Raw genomic sequence first — 17,467 nt, 5'->3', positions numbered from 1 at the left:
CGGTAGTCGGTGCTAGTATAACCGGCCTGTATAAGCTTCATCCTTGGTGCGAAGGTAAAGCGCGTCCAAGATGAAACAACTTCCCGCTTTTCCCTCTCTGCAACTTTCCGCATTGTGTACTTTCGAACGCGCTATCGACACGCTTTTGCAACGAGATGACATATTGAAAACTATAAGATCGCTCTTGCGTAGATATCTGCGCAAGTATTTTTTAAGTAATTGTTATTGAAGACGGTGTATTAATAATTTATACACGTAGAATGTATAAAATGATTGATCAATTAATGTGTCCTGGGATTAATAACATGGAGAAAGCGATGTGTGTTACAGGCGTCGGTCCGATTTATACGAATGGAATGTTGATTGTCCTGATCGCGTTCGCAAATCGTGATTAACGCGCGTCTTCCGGCCGGGCTCTTCCTCATCACCGCGGCGGGCATCTTCCGGCGTGATTTCGCGCGTTCCTTCTCTCCCGGCCGCCGCTCTCGTCGCGTCGGGGTTGGTCAGACGCTCGTTAATCTTTTTTACGACGCGCCTCGCACGGAAAAACTCCGTTTCCCTCGGGGGTGACGAAGGAGGTGTCCCGCGCTAATAAATAATTTCTCGCGTAGTCCCTGTAGATCTGGCGATGATAACCCGGCTGAAATACGCCGGACACAGGCCTTCGGGGAGGCACGCGAGGACGCACACACGGTAGTTGCGTGCGACGAACACGGGCGCGCGCGAGTATGGAAAAGAAAGGGAGGGACGAACACGTACTACGCTTAGTCGGGATGAAAGATGGTTGCTTTGTAAGAGATATGAGAACGTATTCCAGGATGAACGTATCAAGAGAGCAATTATATAAAAATGTTGTGTCTTGCGGTAGCGGACTAGTTAACTTGCTCGATACACACGCACTTTATCATCATTAATTCCCAGTGTAACCCAGTGTAGCGCTCATTTTTTTCAAATATTGTTCTCGTTTTAGATTTTACCTGAAAACTTGTTTGTTCGAGAATTAGTTATTAAGATTATTATTAAAATAATTAAAAAATTGATAAAAATCATCCATTCGCTTCTATATTATCCGAACGAAATCGAGTTAGTTAAGGAACAGGTTGGTGCTCCTCGCAATCGACGTTACGCAAATGAGGAAAGCGGAAAGGCGCTTCAGAATACGCGATAACATACTCTTGGGAGGGGGGGGGGGCGTGGAAGGGGGATGCTCAAGGTACCAGCAATGCTCGCGGAACAAACTGAGGGGTCGGGACGGGTATCTCGAGGGGGGCCGCAGCGCGGCACTGGAGGGCCCGGTGGTGGTATAAGAGCGCAATTAAAATGCCGCGCTAGCGCCACTCAGCAGCAACCGCCGATAAATAAACGCGACTACTGCCGCACGACGAGCAGAATAAGTGTGCTGGAGGACTGTTCCGCAGCCGGAGAGAAAGAGAGAGGAGAGAAAGAGTGCTAGCCAGTCAGGCAGAAGGCCTCCTCCGCAGAATTATCTTCTCTCGCTTTCGCGTTTCTCTTTCTCCTTGTCTCCCTTTCGTCCGTTCTCATTCTGCGCCTCCTCCTCATTCCGCACGTCTCTCTCTCTCTCTCTCTCTCTCTCTCTCTCTCTCTCTCTCTCTCTGATTCTTTCTCAGTTTCGCACATACACACGGACACGCACACACGTCCTCGCGCGCATGGACAGACATTCTGCCTTCTGCCTTCTGCCTCTGGCGCTCACAATAAAAAGGTGGAGACGCTTAGCCCGTGCGGCCATGTTACCTCATCCCCCTGTCGGTATCACCGGCTAACCCTCCTCCACCCTCCCTCTCCGGCCACCCTCGCCGCGGAAAAAGCACGTAACGTATAGCCGCGATCTAATTGTTGGAATTATCGTCCGCGCGGCGCCGTAAGAAAATGGCCGTGGAGAATGCCGCGGGGGGAACCTGCTAAAGCATCGGGTGTCTGAGCCGACTCATTGAGATATGACTCGCGCGCGGGTTCATGCGGGTTTTTCGCTCCTAATCTTTTAATTGGACTCCGCATTGATCGCCACCAACTGTTGACTCGCACTATTCATGGGAACGTTTCGACGTAATTAAGATACGATCGTGCGCAAACATTTGATCTTCGTCTAAGACGTATGATAATCATCTGCGCGATATTGTTTTTCGACTGAGAGGTGTACAGGTGCCGGAAAAGAGAGAAGTCATTAATCTAATAAGACGCGATGTTGAACCGTAAATTCTGGAGTGGCGGAAGTCGAGAGTGGCAGAAGAGGCATTTACTCGTCTCCGAGGCAGCGCGAAGGCAAGGCGTATAATTGTTAGAGTTATCATCCCGCCACGGTAAGAAAATGTCCGACTGCCAGGAACCCCGGCTACGTGCCAGGGATGGAGAATTATCTCAATAGCAAGTGCAAGCTCGCAGCGCGGTCCATTGTTCTGCCAAGACGCCTGGCTTTCTGGCGTCTCTCTCGCTATCGCTCTATGAAAAAAAGTGCGGTAATTGCTGCGCTCGTTACCGTTCCTGCCGATGCAGCGTAATCGGGGACCCTCCTGACAGAAAGATAATAAATGGTTTTCCTTTCAGAGTGCCTACCGTGCGCTCGCCACGTGAATGCCGAGCGGATTTTTAATAGTAGTCCGCTCGGCTGCGGCGCACAGCCGCGTATAGTGAATAACTGATGCATTTCGCCGAGTATTTAACCATCGGAATCATTAAATTTGATTATTTGAAACCAAGTAGCACGCTCGTCTGTGGAAAGTCGCTCGCATGTCGTACGCGACATCGAACGTTACGGTCGCGAGATCAAGATCGACATGCGCGAGTGGAGAAGAGAAATGTCGACGGGAGTACAATTGGGGACCTTTGCACCCTCGTCGTAGATAGAAACGGAAACGGGATCCGCGGCGAGGGCGCGCGGATATTTACGAGGCAATAATTTAACCGCCACTTAGCCGGCTATTAATTTCGGAAATTGCTGAGAAAGGAGAAAATTATGAGAGAGAGTGTGTGCGCGCGCGCGCGCGCGCCCGACTAGCCGACGTCGGAATATCTGTGCGAAAGCCGGTCGAAGGAGACGAACATCACGTCCGAGACAGAAAACATATCTCTCTCCGGCGGGAAGAACACGTGTGACTCGTTGCGCGTACGTTCTAATTATTTCCGCGAATTCTTCTCTCCCTTGAACGCCGGAGAACACACATGGTCGCCACGATCTCGCGGAGATGCTCAATTAACCTTATGATTGATTGCCAGTCGCGTGTTCAATTTATCAGCCCTCGCGTTTTCATAATTTATTCTATGTTTGTATGCAAATTTTCCCGATATTGCAATTTATTCCGTGTTTATATTCAAGTTCTCGCGATATTGTAAATAATAATATCTGAATTATGAAAACCCTTTTTTCGCATTTCTCTACCTTAACATTTCTGACGGCAGCTGTACGCTCCAAAACTACCGATGACGCCACCGATGAAAGAAAGCATCGCGGACCGATTGATTGGAGTGCGCCCACGCTGTGTTTGCCGAATGGATTCCAATTATGCCCTACTATTTGCGAAGCACTCCCACGCCTGACGCGATGATTTCATATCGGCTTGGCGGACGGCCCCGGTGGGTCTACCATGACTGCCCGATACGCGATATTTAATATGATTCTGACTTCCGACTCTTATTCGCATCTTTTCCTCTTATTTTTTTTTCCCCTCCTTCTTTGTCTTTCCTTTTTTTCGTTTTTTCGCGATATTTTGTGTACTCACTGCACACATTTGCATAGATGTCAATTAAAGTACAAAAATATGGAAAAATAAATTGTCCATATATATACATATACGACTAATCATAATTATATGTGACATTTTGTCAAAATCTGGATAAAAAGTAACGACTGTGCGCTGAAAATAATATCTATTTTAAAATTTTATTAAATTCCTATCCGAATATATCGCTCTTATTATCGTTCTAATTTTTCCGTTTAAAATAAGACACTTTATATTTCGTATAATAACGCTTATATAAGTTATTTGTGGATCTATCTATATTATATTATTATTATGAGATCGTGAATTCGTATTATATAACATGTTATATGACTTTGTAGTGCGTGGCAAATTCTCACAAGTTACTTTGTTGCTTTGCTTATAGTGCGTAACGGTGCCGAATAAGATACATGAGCTTATGTATCAGGTAGCGTTAATAGTAAACGAAACCTTGCTAAATTCTCAGAAGACTGAGCACGATAATGTATCAAGAAATACCAATGTAGAAAATTAATATGAGACCCTGGCTTATGTTCTCTCCGAATATTGCCTATTAGTAGATATCATGTACCAAGTCTATGAGCGTTTTATTAAAGATAAATTCGCAGTCGTTTGCTTTGCAAGTACAAGGCGATTAGTTTCACGCAGCATGCGTGCACTGTATGATATAAGAGTCTTTTCGCCAAGATATAAAAACCGTTTAATCGACAAGGCATCTCTCAAACGTGCTCGAGAGGCATGACAAGAACTATGGATTACCGCGGTATTGATGGACGTCGCCGAGCGGAGAAACGAAAGGCTACATCTACATCCAGTTGTTTCCAGATGAACCCACGCTGCGAGACGTATGTTCTTACGACAACGGCGAAATTTATCTCGTGCTGTCGGTAACAGAGATCGAAGACTTTCACGGTTGTAGCTTCGAGGACCTGCGGCGAAGTTCAGCCGCGCCACGTCGTTAGGAAACTTTTGGTTGATTGCCAAACGAGGATAAAGACGAAGAGAGAGCGCGGCGCGTCGAGATATTTTGTACTTGTCGGCAAATAATAAATGTAACACTCGCGACTACATGGATGATCCCTTCACCGATTTTGTATCCCGTTAAAGAAGCGCCCGAGAGAGAAAGAGCGCGCCGCCGCGCGCCAGATAATTATAGACAGTCGATTTGTCACGATATTTCGCGAGGTAATCCGTAGATGGAATAATTAATGACGCGAGAATAACGCTCGTGCATAAATCGGGTGTACCGCTCATCGGTCCGATATAAGTATTTGACGCTTATGAAGCATTCATCGGGAGACGATGACATATATCACTTATTTGTGGATAGTAATATAGTTTGTATCCGACATCACTACGTAATACTCTATTATAAAACAAATGATAAAAATATGCGCTATTTATTTCACGATATAAAAACTCTGTTAACGGCAATAAATCTCTTTTAATATCGCTTTTAATAATGAACGGTTTATTTGCGAACCCAATAGATGGAATTTGCGGAAAAATCTCATAGTGCAGTATCCTCCTGGTGAGAAGAACCGCAGGAATTCGTCATGAAACAAGAGAATCGCCTTTCGTAGGGTAAGTCACGTGGTATGTCACGAAGCTCCATGAGGTATGGCGGCGATAGGCGCAAACCGACTTATGTGGATAATCGCACTCTCCAAGATATCTCATATCCGATGGCCGGATACTATAGATATGCGACGAATGAGTTCAAGTATGCCGGACTCGTGGGATTGATATGATCGGCCTTCCGTATTATTGCTTGTACCTTTTACCACCTATACGATACCAATATTCCCGGTGATGCTACCAAATTGGTAGCATCAGCTTTCGTGCGAGGGTCAACTATCCGACTTATTCATGTAATGCTGGAAACAATTCCTGATCTCAAAAACTAATTTCGAAGATATTTCAATTATACCAATCATACGTAAAATAATATTAGTAATTTGGAGCAATTATTGAAAAATACCATGTTCTAAATGAGCATAACAATAAATAATCGCATTGCGATGAATAAACTTGATTGTCTTAATTATTTGAAGAAATAGTTGGAATTTGTCCAATTTTTTAAGCCGTTATAATCTCCGTGATTTTTTTATAAATTAATAAAATATAAATTATTGTAAACTAATGAATAAAATATGAAATTATATATAAATTAGTAAAATACAAATTATGGATACGACTCGGCGCCAATACTGTTCCAACGCGTAACGAACTACATTTACGGTATGTAACGTAAGGCGGTCATCATGCGTGACACGTGCAACGCGTCCAAAACCAATGCTGGTAATAAAACACAGTAACCCCGTGAATAATCATAACGTAATGTCAAACCCATAAAGTGCACAAAGGGCGGGCGAGTCACCCTAGCGGTATCGATGGTCGTCGACACGGATGCGTCCTCTGACCCCTCATGATCTGTTCTCGAATTGCGACACGCGCGTGTCTACCTCATTACGAGCATTCGCGACAATGCCACGGTACGTAGCATTGTTTAATGATCATTCTTCACACGTCGTCGTCAGGACGTGCCAGGACTTTGTCGATTGAAGTAATTACATCGTCGGCTCGCCTTGGAAAATTTCACTCCATATATATTTATTTCAACGTAGCAATATTATTATTGAAATTCGATATTTGTGTAAGCTCGATATTTATATGCAAATTGTTTAAATTGTCATTTAACGTTTATATATAATAACGTGAATATTTTGTTAACTCATCTGATTATCAATGCGTGTTAAGCGTGGGAGAAATGTGAGAGTTTCTGACTACTGCTTACTACACGGAAATCCAAATACTGACAACGTTTCGCAACGCTGCTTCCTGTTTCCTGAGTCTGGTCCCGTGTATTAATGCAGAAACTTGTACTTCCTGTGTAACGCAACTTGATCGTTTTCAAGAACGTCAGCGGATTTCTTGGAACGCGCCACTTCGTCGACACTCCATCAATGAATCGAGTGTTTCACAATTTGTTGAAATTTACGCGCTATTGTTACCGCTCTTAATAATTCTCAAGAAACAAATAAGAAACTATCGATTAAAGAAAATTGCTTATCCTATAATTTTTAACATACACATTTAGACGCAAATATTTTTTTTTTAATTTCAATACATACTGTCATATATTTATTAAAACATTTTAATTATTTCGATTACTATATTAATTAATATATTTAATTACTTTTCAATAATGCAATGTGGCTCTTTGACAGCAACTCAGCTTCAACTGTTCGTATACCGTGGAAAGTCACGACATCGCGAACAATAACTGTATGACGTGAACGATGCGATTTCATGGCTCCGCGATACTCAGCGCGTCGTACGCGAAGCACTTAATGCAGAATAGCGCGGCTGACCCCGTCGGAGAGCGCCAGGCGCCGTTCCTTTTAATGCTCGGCCAAGGGTCGAATTTATGTGCCGTCCCGTGCAGTTTAATTCGGATTAAACTTATACTGCAAGGAACGAATTAAAGGGATTTGCGATTGGACACGTTGTATATGGACGGTCGCCGTACTGTCGGGGCGAATGTAGAGGCTCGAGGAGAGGAAGAGAGAGACAGAGAGAAAGAGAGAGAGAGAGACAGAGAGAGGGAGGGAGAGAGATTGAGAGACAAGAGGGGAAGAGGGAGAACTCGGACTCTCTGGCTGCGCTCGACGTCGCACCAGTCAATTTGATTTATCGGCACGACGCCTCCGCCTCGCCTCGCCTCGTCCGCGTCGCGACGCCCTCCTCCCGCTCTGTCTCTCGCTGCTATTCACCTCTCCCCCGTAAACCCCTCTCGTGCCTGTGTAGCCGCACGGATACAAATATCCAGAGGGAAACGCACACCCGCGCGAAACCATCTGCCATTCGACGTTGTCTACCGGCGCATCCGGTTTATCTTTTACCGATGGATAAGTTCGCTTAACTCCCGAGCATCGTTCGGACGGTGCCATACTATTCGCAGATAATTTCGTAGATAATTCGGGTAATTTGGAATCCATGTCGTATCTCGATCTTTGTCAAAGTGCAATCATAAAATATATATATTTTGCAACTGCGATAAAATAAGTGCAAATTATTGTGTTCAAAAATTTAGTCATTTTCTGCGCGGACGAGACGAGGTCCGTTGAGTTTTAAAGTTACCGGGGACCAACCCCTTCGCGCGACCGGCGCGATCCAGCTTGCGATTTTAGAAGAGTCACTGCGCGGACATACAACGCGTTTCACAGAGATGACCCAGAAGGCGTGGAGGCGGGCATCTCACAGCTGAGCGCGGATGAGCCGGATTAGCCTCTTACCCTGCGCTCGTGGATGCCTATAACTGCTGATGAATACGGATTAAGGGAGCACTGCCTGTGCACGAAGTGCGAAGCTGGTCTTGTGCGACCCAAGGAACTCGGTGATTTGCCCTGCCGCTGCGGGGAAGTGAGAGAGAGAAAGAGAGAGAGAGAGAGAGAGAGAGAGAGAGAGAGAGAGAGAGAGAGAGAGAGAGACAGAGACAGAGAGAGAGAAAGAGATATAGAAACTATCCATCCGTCGCGACAGTAGTACGTTAATCTCTTTTGCAGGAACCAAACACTCCTTACTTCGGGATTAACTTTGCCCGAACGGGCTCGTCTGTTCCGCGCTTGGTTCTCTGGCTCTCGCTAAGACTCCTGATGTATCTAATTATTAGAAGTAATTCAATAAGATGTTTTCTCACAAAGAATACTTGACTCAGCGAAGTATTAGATATTTTAAGAGTGTCAAAATAATTTTTTAAAATATTTTATTATTTTTACTTTTCAAATAATTCTATTTTTTTTTTTTTTTTTTTTTTTTTTTTTAGAGTTTTATCTATTGGCGCAAATAAAAGCACAGCCACTTTGAAACTGCGAGCGATTTGGCTATTCGTTAGAGGAAACCACGTCGGCGCCTCGTTTTTCAGCCCTGATCAATCGTGCCATCTCGCTTGTCTAATTAATTCAGGAATGTCGCGAGCACCTCACGAAAGCTCTCACGGCTCGTTCATTCTACGAAAAGTATTCGACTGTCTCTGTGTCGAACATTCGTTCGAGTTTTGCCGACGCGGATTCTGGAAGTTAAATCGCAAATCCTTATAGTCTTGCCGTCCGATTGTTCGTCCATGTCCGTCGGTTTTAAGATAAACTCTGTTTCCCTTCGAAATAAAGAAACGAGATTTTTCGCTCTAGTTAGTTGAATTAAATAAAGTAACAATTTTTTACCAGTAACTTCGTACTAAAACACGTCACAGAATATTCACTTCACGTCGGATTACTAATTATTTGCAGATAAGCCTTCAAATAATAATCAATTTTAAAGACTACAAAAATGAAATAAACTGAATTAATTTTTCAAGATTTTCCGCTAGTCTTTATTGTAAATATAAAAATTTAATTTTGCAAACAAATTTTATCAAGTTAAAACTTGAAACAATTCTATAAGGATAACGAAATGCTGAAATTTTATTAATTGTGTAATAAGATATGTAAAATATATTTGTTAATTTATTAAAATTGATCAATTTTAGATCGTTCAGTTACCAAGAAAATTTTTTCTCTTCTTGTTCTGTTTTTGTCCATTTTATCAAACTGTTTTTTTTAAATTCGCAACATGGTTGACGAAAAATAAAGCAACGAAGGTAATTCCGTGCATCCGGTAGCACGTACTTTTCAGAACGGAACTGGAATCCCTGTGCGCGATCCGTGAATGATGCTCTCCTCCCCCTTACACACCGGTTCCTTCAAACCGCCACCCTTCGCTTGCCCACCGCCTCTTCCGCTGGGCTCTTACCGTCGTAGGAACGAAATGAAACCCTCAATATCGGTGATTGCTGCCGCAAGACGCTTCTTCGTCCCCGTGGATCCCTCCCCGAACCTTTCGCGTTTCGAGCGGAAAAAGGAGCGATCCGTCCTTACTCTCGGTGGCTCTCCGTTTCTCCTCGGTCACGTTTCTCTTCCTTATGCGAGGGGATGTTGACTCGCTGCTCGGCTCCAACTTTTATGGAGATGCATCCTCTAATATATCCGGCTCCGCTTGCTCGCGCTTGTATTTGACGAGCGTACTTCGTGAAGTATATTATCTACCGAGCGAGACCTCTTCGCTCACTCTCCTTTCTCTGCCGTTCGCTCGATTCTCCCTCCCCCACTCTTGTGGCTTCGCCACTTGCCTTCGCCTTTTCGACCGTATTCTTCGATTTGCCCCCTGTCGATACCGCGCGGCTCCACCTTCGATGCATCTCACTCGAGAATCATTCGAATACGATTTCCGATGAGACCAGCGCGTTGAGAAGGTCAGATTATGATCCTGGGGAAAAATGAAAGAAAAAGAAGGAATCGTATCCTGGAAATCTACGGTATGACTTCTTTCGTGAAGCAAATATACGAGTGACAAATTTTTTATTTTTTCCAAATCCCGTAGATTAATTGTTAAGATTTGCATACGTCAAACAATAGGGATTACGCTATTTTGTCAAGAGTGTAACCACTTCTGAAACAAATATCACGTTCCGTAACATTCGAGATATAACCAACGCGACAAAATACAATTTTCGCAAGCATCACGGGGGAGTTGAGTATCGATATCGGCGATGCAAAATCTAGCGACTCCATTTGACGTAAGCCACGGAAAGCTGAAGGCATTTTTCGCAGATATCCGGACCGACGTAAGATATCGGCTTTCTTTTTTCATGGGGGATTCGGTAAGTGCTGGGCTTCTGCTCCTTTTCTATCCGTCGCGGGGACGATGTCAGCACGAACGAGAGCTTTGCGAGTCTCTAGTTTCCATAGTAACACGCGGCGGTACCTTGCGACCGGTGAATTTTTATAAGATAATCGCGAACGAAGCGCGCGATCGCGTAGACTTTCACCCACGGCGCGGTGCCTCACCCCAGTCGCTTTGCGGCGCGTGAAAACCGGGAGATAATCTTTTGCTTTTTTTGTCGAATCTACTCTCTTGCCCGCCCGCACCAATATGGCAACTTTCCAGTTTCCGCCCTTAGGCAGTTGCGCGGCGGTGAGGAATAGAGCGGTTGCGGCGGAGCGAAGGACGGGGGGGGGGGGGGGAGAGGGTCGGACGATTCGTTTCCCCCATTTTACCGATATAAATAGCCTTAATTAGCGGACATTCATCGGTTACGGTTAATGGATCGTCATGCTGCTATACATTTACCACGATGCTATAGCGATCGCTCTTAAACTGAATATCCACCCATCGCGAGCGATACATCGTTGCGCCAAACATTTGTCACAAATCAAAATTCTTTCAAATCAAAAACGTATACAATTCGTATTTCTTTTCACTCAAAAAAATATTTCGCTGATATAGTTAGATTTCTAGATATCGCAACAAGAATGTATCACTATTTTTCGTATCTGTGAAAACATTGTTTGTCACATATAGAATTTATAGCAGTAATGTTCTAGCAATAGCTTCTGAAAAATTTAGGTACCATTGCTAAATGTTATTCATTGCATGATCTAACACGTGATTGATCTTATATAGATAGGCGCTTTAGAGAAACTTTCTTTTTAAAGTTCACAAACAATACAGATATATATTCTGTTTCTGTCATCTAAACTGATTAAGTAATTATATATGCAATATCACAACAGTTGCTAATCATTTATCTGTTTTAGTTAATTTTTTACACCTAGAAAATTTTAGCTATTATTGCAAGATCATTTTTTTGAGTGTTTGTTCGGAGATTATTTAAATAAAGTACGATGTAAATAAATATTTTTTTCAAAGATTTCTCTTTAAGAGAACTTTTGTTTCCGAGAGAGTTAACGATCAAGCATCCGCTATTACGAGAGTCAATACGAGAATACGAGAAGGGGGGGGGGGGGGGGGGCACGATTTCAGTTGGGACCCGGCGAGTCGCGTACGATCGCGACTCTCGGCAGGATTTATGCGACTTCGGGACCAAGTCGGCCGCCGGCGCCAGCGGCGGGCGGCCGCTGCTCGTCTGAACCTGCAGATGCTGTGCAATAACTCGCATTGTGTACGCGAGGGCACCGCGTAGGAATCTAACCCGGCGGGCCCGCGGGTCAAACCAGGAGGAGAAAACGAATGCCGCAGGAGGAGACACTGCCTCGAAGGAGCAGAACATTATGCCGGCTTGGTTTTCTGGAGAGAGCTGCTGTCTTCTCCTTTGTCGTGTAATCAAACCATACGATTTGCCTTTTTTTCTGCTCGTCGATCACCTTAGCCCTTTGCCGGGATAGCTCCTGTAAGCAAAAAAGTTCGGCTATTACTTTTTTGCTCAGGAATTTTAATTATTGAAAAAAATAAAATTAAACACTATGTCACGATATCCTTATATTAATCAAATTCAAATTGTTTTTAAAAATTAAACTTAAATAGCTTCACAATATTAAAAGGATAAATCCTAGAAAATATTTTAAACAATATTTGCATTTAACAAATTCATAACAATAGATTGTATATCCAGTTCGACGAGCTGACGTCGCTCTCGCGAAAGAATCGAGCCTCGTACAATGGTATTCTGCTGTGCAGGCAAAATAAAAAAAAAAAAGATATCATTCAAAAAGAATCCGTCAGTTCTTCCTAATCGCATCAGAACGTACAAAATCCTTCTCGTTCGCGAATGGACCGGCTCGGTAAAATACTCGGGAACACACCTGCGAGGAATGATATCGTATCCGCGCGTGGCCACCGCGGGTCAAACCATGAATGGGGCCGCGATACGGCGATCTAATTCAGACGGCATCAGCATCGGGGGCTCTCTGCCATTTCGCCGTGCGCGCACAGACGGGCACGGTGGCGCTTTATTGTCCGTCCGACGAAAAAGGATTTATCCGTCCGGCATCTCATCCTTTCCTCCGTCCCGCCTTCGTTTCTTCGTCCGCGCTCTCACGAATTTTCTCTCTCTCGTTTCGCTCAACGAAAGGCGCTGCTACTGCTGCTGCTGCTGCTGCTGCTGCTGCTGCATAATGTAACAACGGTTCTTCGCCCGGACTAAACGTCAAAGCCAGTGTGTTTCGCAAAGATTTAAGGAGGGTGGGGTTTCTCAGCTTATGAGTTATGGAGCCCGACACATCCCGCCACCCTCGCTTCACTCGTCCTACACTCGTTTCACCCTCTCGCGCTGTCCGCTTCTCTCTGTGTCTGCTTCTTTTTCGATCTATCACTATCTCTTTCTCTCTCATTCTCATTCTCCCGCTCGCGGCGTTTGATCCGTCGTGATACGGAGCTCATTGTGTCGCTGGTTGCCTCCTTGGTCGACTTTGGACCAAACAACGACCCGAACAACGGCAACAATGTGAGATCCGCGCCGTCGCGACGTTCTCCCGCTCGTTTTACGAGTTCTTATTGGCACACATCGACCCTCTCTTTCCCTCGCTCCGCGTCTGAATCATTCTCGCGCGGCAAGATCGCTGCAGTTGATGAAGAGGCAAGCAGGGATCTCACCCATTGTGCGGCGATAATTCCAGTTACACGCGATACCCCGGGTGGACTCCCGGATGAAATCCTAGAGGAGAGACCCTCCCTGTCGGTGGAATGGAACGGGTTCTATTCTCCGTTCGCGGACCACTTGGGGTGGTCCTCGACCCGCTGCGCGAGAAAAGGCGCAGCACGGTAGCCGGTGGCGTTGGTTTCTGAACTAAGCCTAAGAACGTCTTATCTGACGCGTCATCTGCCTACCGTCTTGACTCTATCTCTCTCCGGGCGTTTTCTCACCGATGCGTATGCAAAATCAAACATTTGATTCATAAGAACTCGGAGGAAGCCCGGTAGCGGCCCAACACAACCTGCGTTCCTAATATCAGCTTGGCTTTCATAAGATATTTGTCAGATACGGGGGAGAACAGAATGGAAGATCCCGCTTTACAAACGATGTATTCGAAACATATATTAATATTCTCGTGTCATACAATGCGGGACGGTAGCAGCCTCTCGGCTTAAGTTTATTTTAGACCTTTTACAACGAAAATTTTTTAATTATTACGAAACGATTGTGTGATCTATCGCAAACATATTTTATTAGATTTCACGGTGTGCCGTTATAAATCCAGAGCAACGTCGTTACACACTGAGCAGCCTTGAAGTTGTTATCCGGCTGCTCGGAAGTCCAGAAGGTCTGATCTTGATTTAGATTTCACCGGTAATCTGCCCTTCCTGCCGCGCGCGCGTTAGTCTCCAAGCGGATATCTAGGAATATACATGTTTCCTCGGGGCTATATGCGCGCCGGAGTTCACACCGTTCCCCATTGGCTGCGCGCATCCTCTCCGGTAGCCTCTCGCAACTTACTATTCCACATAATACGCGCTCATATCTCAGGATTATAAGCCGACCTGAGAGACAGGAACCCTGAGAGAGGACAAACACGCCGGGTAGGACGAGGGAGAGAATGAGAGAGAGAGAGAGAGAGAGAGAGAGAGAGAGAGAGAGAGAGAGAGAAGGGAAGGGCTAAAAGGAGCGGACAGCACGGAAGAAAAAGAGGATATACCTACATCTGGAAGAGACTGGACCGTTTCAGAGTGATTTCTGGACGAGAAAGGGCGAACATGACGTGGCGTTACTTTACAAGATTCGTGCACGGCAAGTGCCAGGCGACGATACGCTTTAAATCCGACGACATACGACGCGCCGAGCGGCGTGATAAGTTAAGGCGGGTTGACTCTCTCTCTCGATATGCAGCGCGATCATGTGTAATGTGCTATAAAGAATTCGCTTAGCTTCGCTTAGCTTCGTTTGGAATGTCGTCTATACAACATGCTGACTTTTCTAATATTCAACACTGTCATTTTTAACAGCTCAATATATTAACAATATTCAAGCAAAATGTCGCACGATTGATTGTGCAAGTATAGAATTTTTCTATTTCAACGACGCTTCAAATTAATAGCAAGGATTAACGAGTGTTTATCTGGTCGGTCGAAGACGACGGCGACGACGACGACAGGAATTAATCAGCCAAAGGCTCGGCGATGTACGGCGAAAGTACAGTGTGGACACAGCGTTGAAAGACACAATTTCAGGTTAGAAACACGTACCACTGGGGAAACTCGTGCTGTTTGTCCACTTCGTCCGGTCGTCGTGATCCACGCACACACAATCAGGAAATTACTACTCGAAGTGTATGCCGGCCGGCGCGACGAAGGTACCCGGGCAACACAGCTCGGCGAGTTTAATTAACTTCGGACGGCTGTTTTCTGTCAATATTTTCACTGGCTCCCGAGCAGCAAGCTCTTCCTTACCACCGCAACAAACATGCGATTCATGATACACTCGAACGATCTAATATCTCGCAGTTGTGACACCTTCTTAGATACTGAATGCATATTTTTGAAACTGAAATATTTTTTGCGCAGGATATCACGGCAGGATATTGTCGCTTATATAAGAAATATTTATATACCTGTATAATAGAACGCAACGGAAGGATAAATGAAAAATATTAATTATAATATATTAAATCGCAGCTCAATTCAAATTTTATTCATTATCGTATTTTATTTTTGGTCGGCGTCAACTGTTCGCTAATATCTGCTTCCTGGTTTAAAAATGCGGAGATATAATCAAAGAGGTGTAACGAAAGACACGGATATAAAAATTCCTTTCTCCAATATTCCTCACGCTATAGAGACTTGTATCATCGAAAAATATATGTATATATCAGCCGGGCAGCAAGCCCTATTATCTCTTATCGTACATGTGTGTAGATGGCTACAAAGGTGGCCTACGTGCTCCTGACGTGTCTCGTCCCCGAAACCGTATCGTGGTAAATACACATTGTGAAACACGCGTCACTTTGAATAATAAATCAATTTCGAGGGACAAAGACGGTCCATGATTATGTATGGACATCGCCGGTAGTACGGAGCTAGGCGAGTAGTCCATATAACCAGGGCTGTTGGGTATAAGGTCTTTGATGTATTGAGTTGGCCCCGTGTCGATTTGGTAAGTACCACTCCACTCCACGAACGGCCATCCTCAACCCCCGAAACTTCCATTCGAAGGGCAAACAGTCAAACCCCCGCCCCCGTCCCCCTCGCCGCACCCTGTGTAGTCTCTACGTGTATCCTAGGCCGCGAAACTAGTTTCGTATCAACTGCCTTCGTAATTGGTAGTTTCCTTAACTCTCCATCCAACCCCCCGACTCTCTCTCTCTCTCTCTCTCTCTCTCTCTCTCTCTCTCTCTCTCTCTCTCTCTCTCTCCCTCTCTCTCTCCTTCTCTCCGTTGATGTGTTCTTGCGTAAATACCGCGAAAGCGTAATAAGCTTCCGGCATGTTAAAAGTCGAGTTCTAAAGATGATGAGCTACTTATTTCGTACTCCCCTTGTATATTCTACTCGTAAGACTCTCGCGTGAGCCTCGATAAACTCGCGCGCGCAAATTTCACGTGGAGATCCGTCCGTGATAGACGGACGGGCTTTGGTATAGATTTTTCAATCGCTACACTGTTCGCAGTACAGCATTTTTTTTTTTTTTTTTTTTTGGAAAGTTTGCACGGAATGAATGTTTATTCAAACTTTTATCCGTGAAAGACATATTCCGATACGATAAAAGCGGGCACCAACATTGACGCATCTTTTAATACACGTGAAACGCGCGGAGCGGCTTACTTGACTCGCAGCGCTCGCCGTGGAAGCGGTCATTTGCATTTAGAAATAATTTCTACGAGAGCGGGCGTCCTCCGGCAGAGGAGAAATAAAATGAAAATGTAACGAACAAGCGAGCTGTACCAAACGGGGAAGTTACAATCACCGGGCGCTTTTGCGTGATAGCATGCACGGGAGAGAGACGACGAGATTGATATTGGTTCCTGAGCGAATCGAGGAAAACGGTATGGGCTTCGAGGGCGGTTCGCTGATATTGGGCATTCAATCCTAGGCAACCCCGATTCTCTCACGCGCCCCTAACAACGCATTAACATGCATGAGCCCTGCGTGATTGTTTTACCCTAACCCACCGCCATCGACGGCCTCCTCCCACGCTCCTCCTCCCCCGCGCCGCTACCCTTCAGCCACCCTTTAGCCTCAAATCTGAGTAGGCTGCGATCTGCCTATTGCTGTCGAAAACTCGAAAGCCCGCAGTGCGTGCGCCCAATGCAAATTTAATGTTGAATACCAATGGTTACTGTTTGACGTCGCCAGTTCGTGAATGAGACAATAGACGGACGCGTGCGTACTCTTGTAGAAATTGTAATAATGTACAATCTATAATAATATTGATTAAAGATATTTGTAAGTTTATTTTGATCTTCATTCTTATCTCATCTTATAAAATAAAAAAATAATATAAACTTCCATTTCTGTAGCGTGAAGATATGAGAGCAATTTAAGCTTCCATCGATTAGCTTTATTTCGTATACGTTATCCGTTCTCTCGCGGTTCGAACGAACGGCGACAATGTCATCGCTATAAAATTATGGCCGCCATCATCTCACGCGGGCGATGCGGTGTAGGTGCCATTTTATCTCGTCCGCGAAGATCGAACCCTCTCGTTTTCGTTTTATAGGCGGTTTCACCTACGAGCCTATGAATACTAAGCAGTTTATAAAAATGTTGATTTAGCGTCTTTGTCAACGTATACACTCTCTGTCATCACTTTCCTTCACATTTTCGCTTGATAGTTGCATCGCTTGTATATACCTTTACTAGATGATGGAGAGAGAAGCGACGAGAAAAGAAGGAAAATATTATTTCATCTGCTAGAAACTCTTCGATGAGAAAAATATAGAAAAAGTGCTTTCTTTTACTTT

General features: G+C 44.7%; 1 long non-coding RNA gene across 1 annotated transcript in view; it reads right to left on the bottom strand.

The window, feature by feature from the left end:
• Positions 1-8,482: 8,482 nt before the first annotated feature.
• The window catches only part of LOC105670963 (uncharacterized), a 143,099-nt gene continuing 134,114 nt past the window's right edge, over positions 8,483-17,467 (bottom strand). Inside the window, exon 5 of the long non-coding RNA XR_001100528.2 lies at positions 8,483-11,965. This is a non-coding gene — a long non-coding RNA (uncharacterized lncRNA). The remainder of the gene's footprint in view (positions 11,966-17,467) is intronic.

This window comes from Linepithema humile, chromosome 1 (assembly GCF_040581485.1).
Source record: "Linepithema humile isolate Giens D197 chromosome 1, Lhum_UNIL_v1.0, whole genome shotgun sequence".
Classification (NCBI taxonomy): domain Eukaryota; kingdom Metazoa; phylum Arthropoda; class Insecta; order Hymenoptera; family Formicidae; genus Linepithema; species Linepithema humile.
The sequence above is the reverse complement of the archived record's forward strand: the minus strand, read 5'-3'. Positions and strand labels throughout refer to the sequence as shown.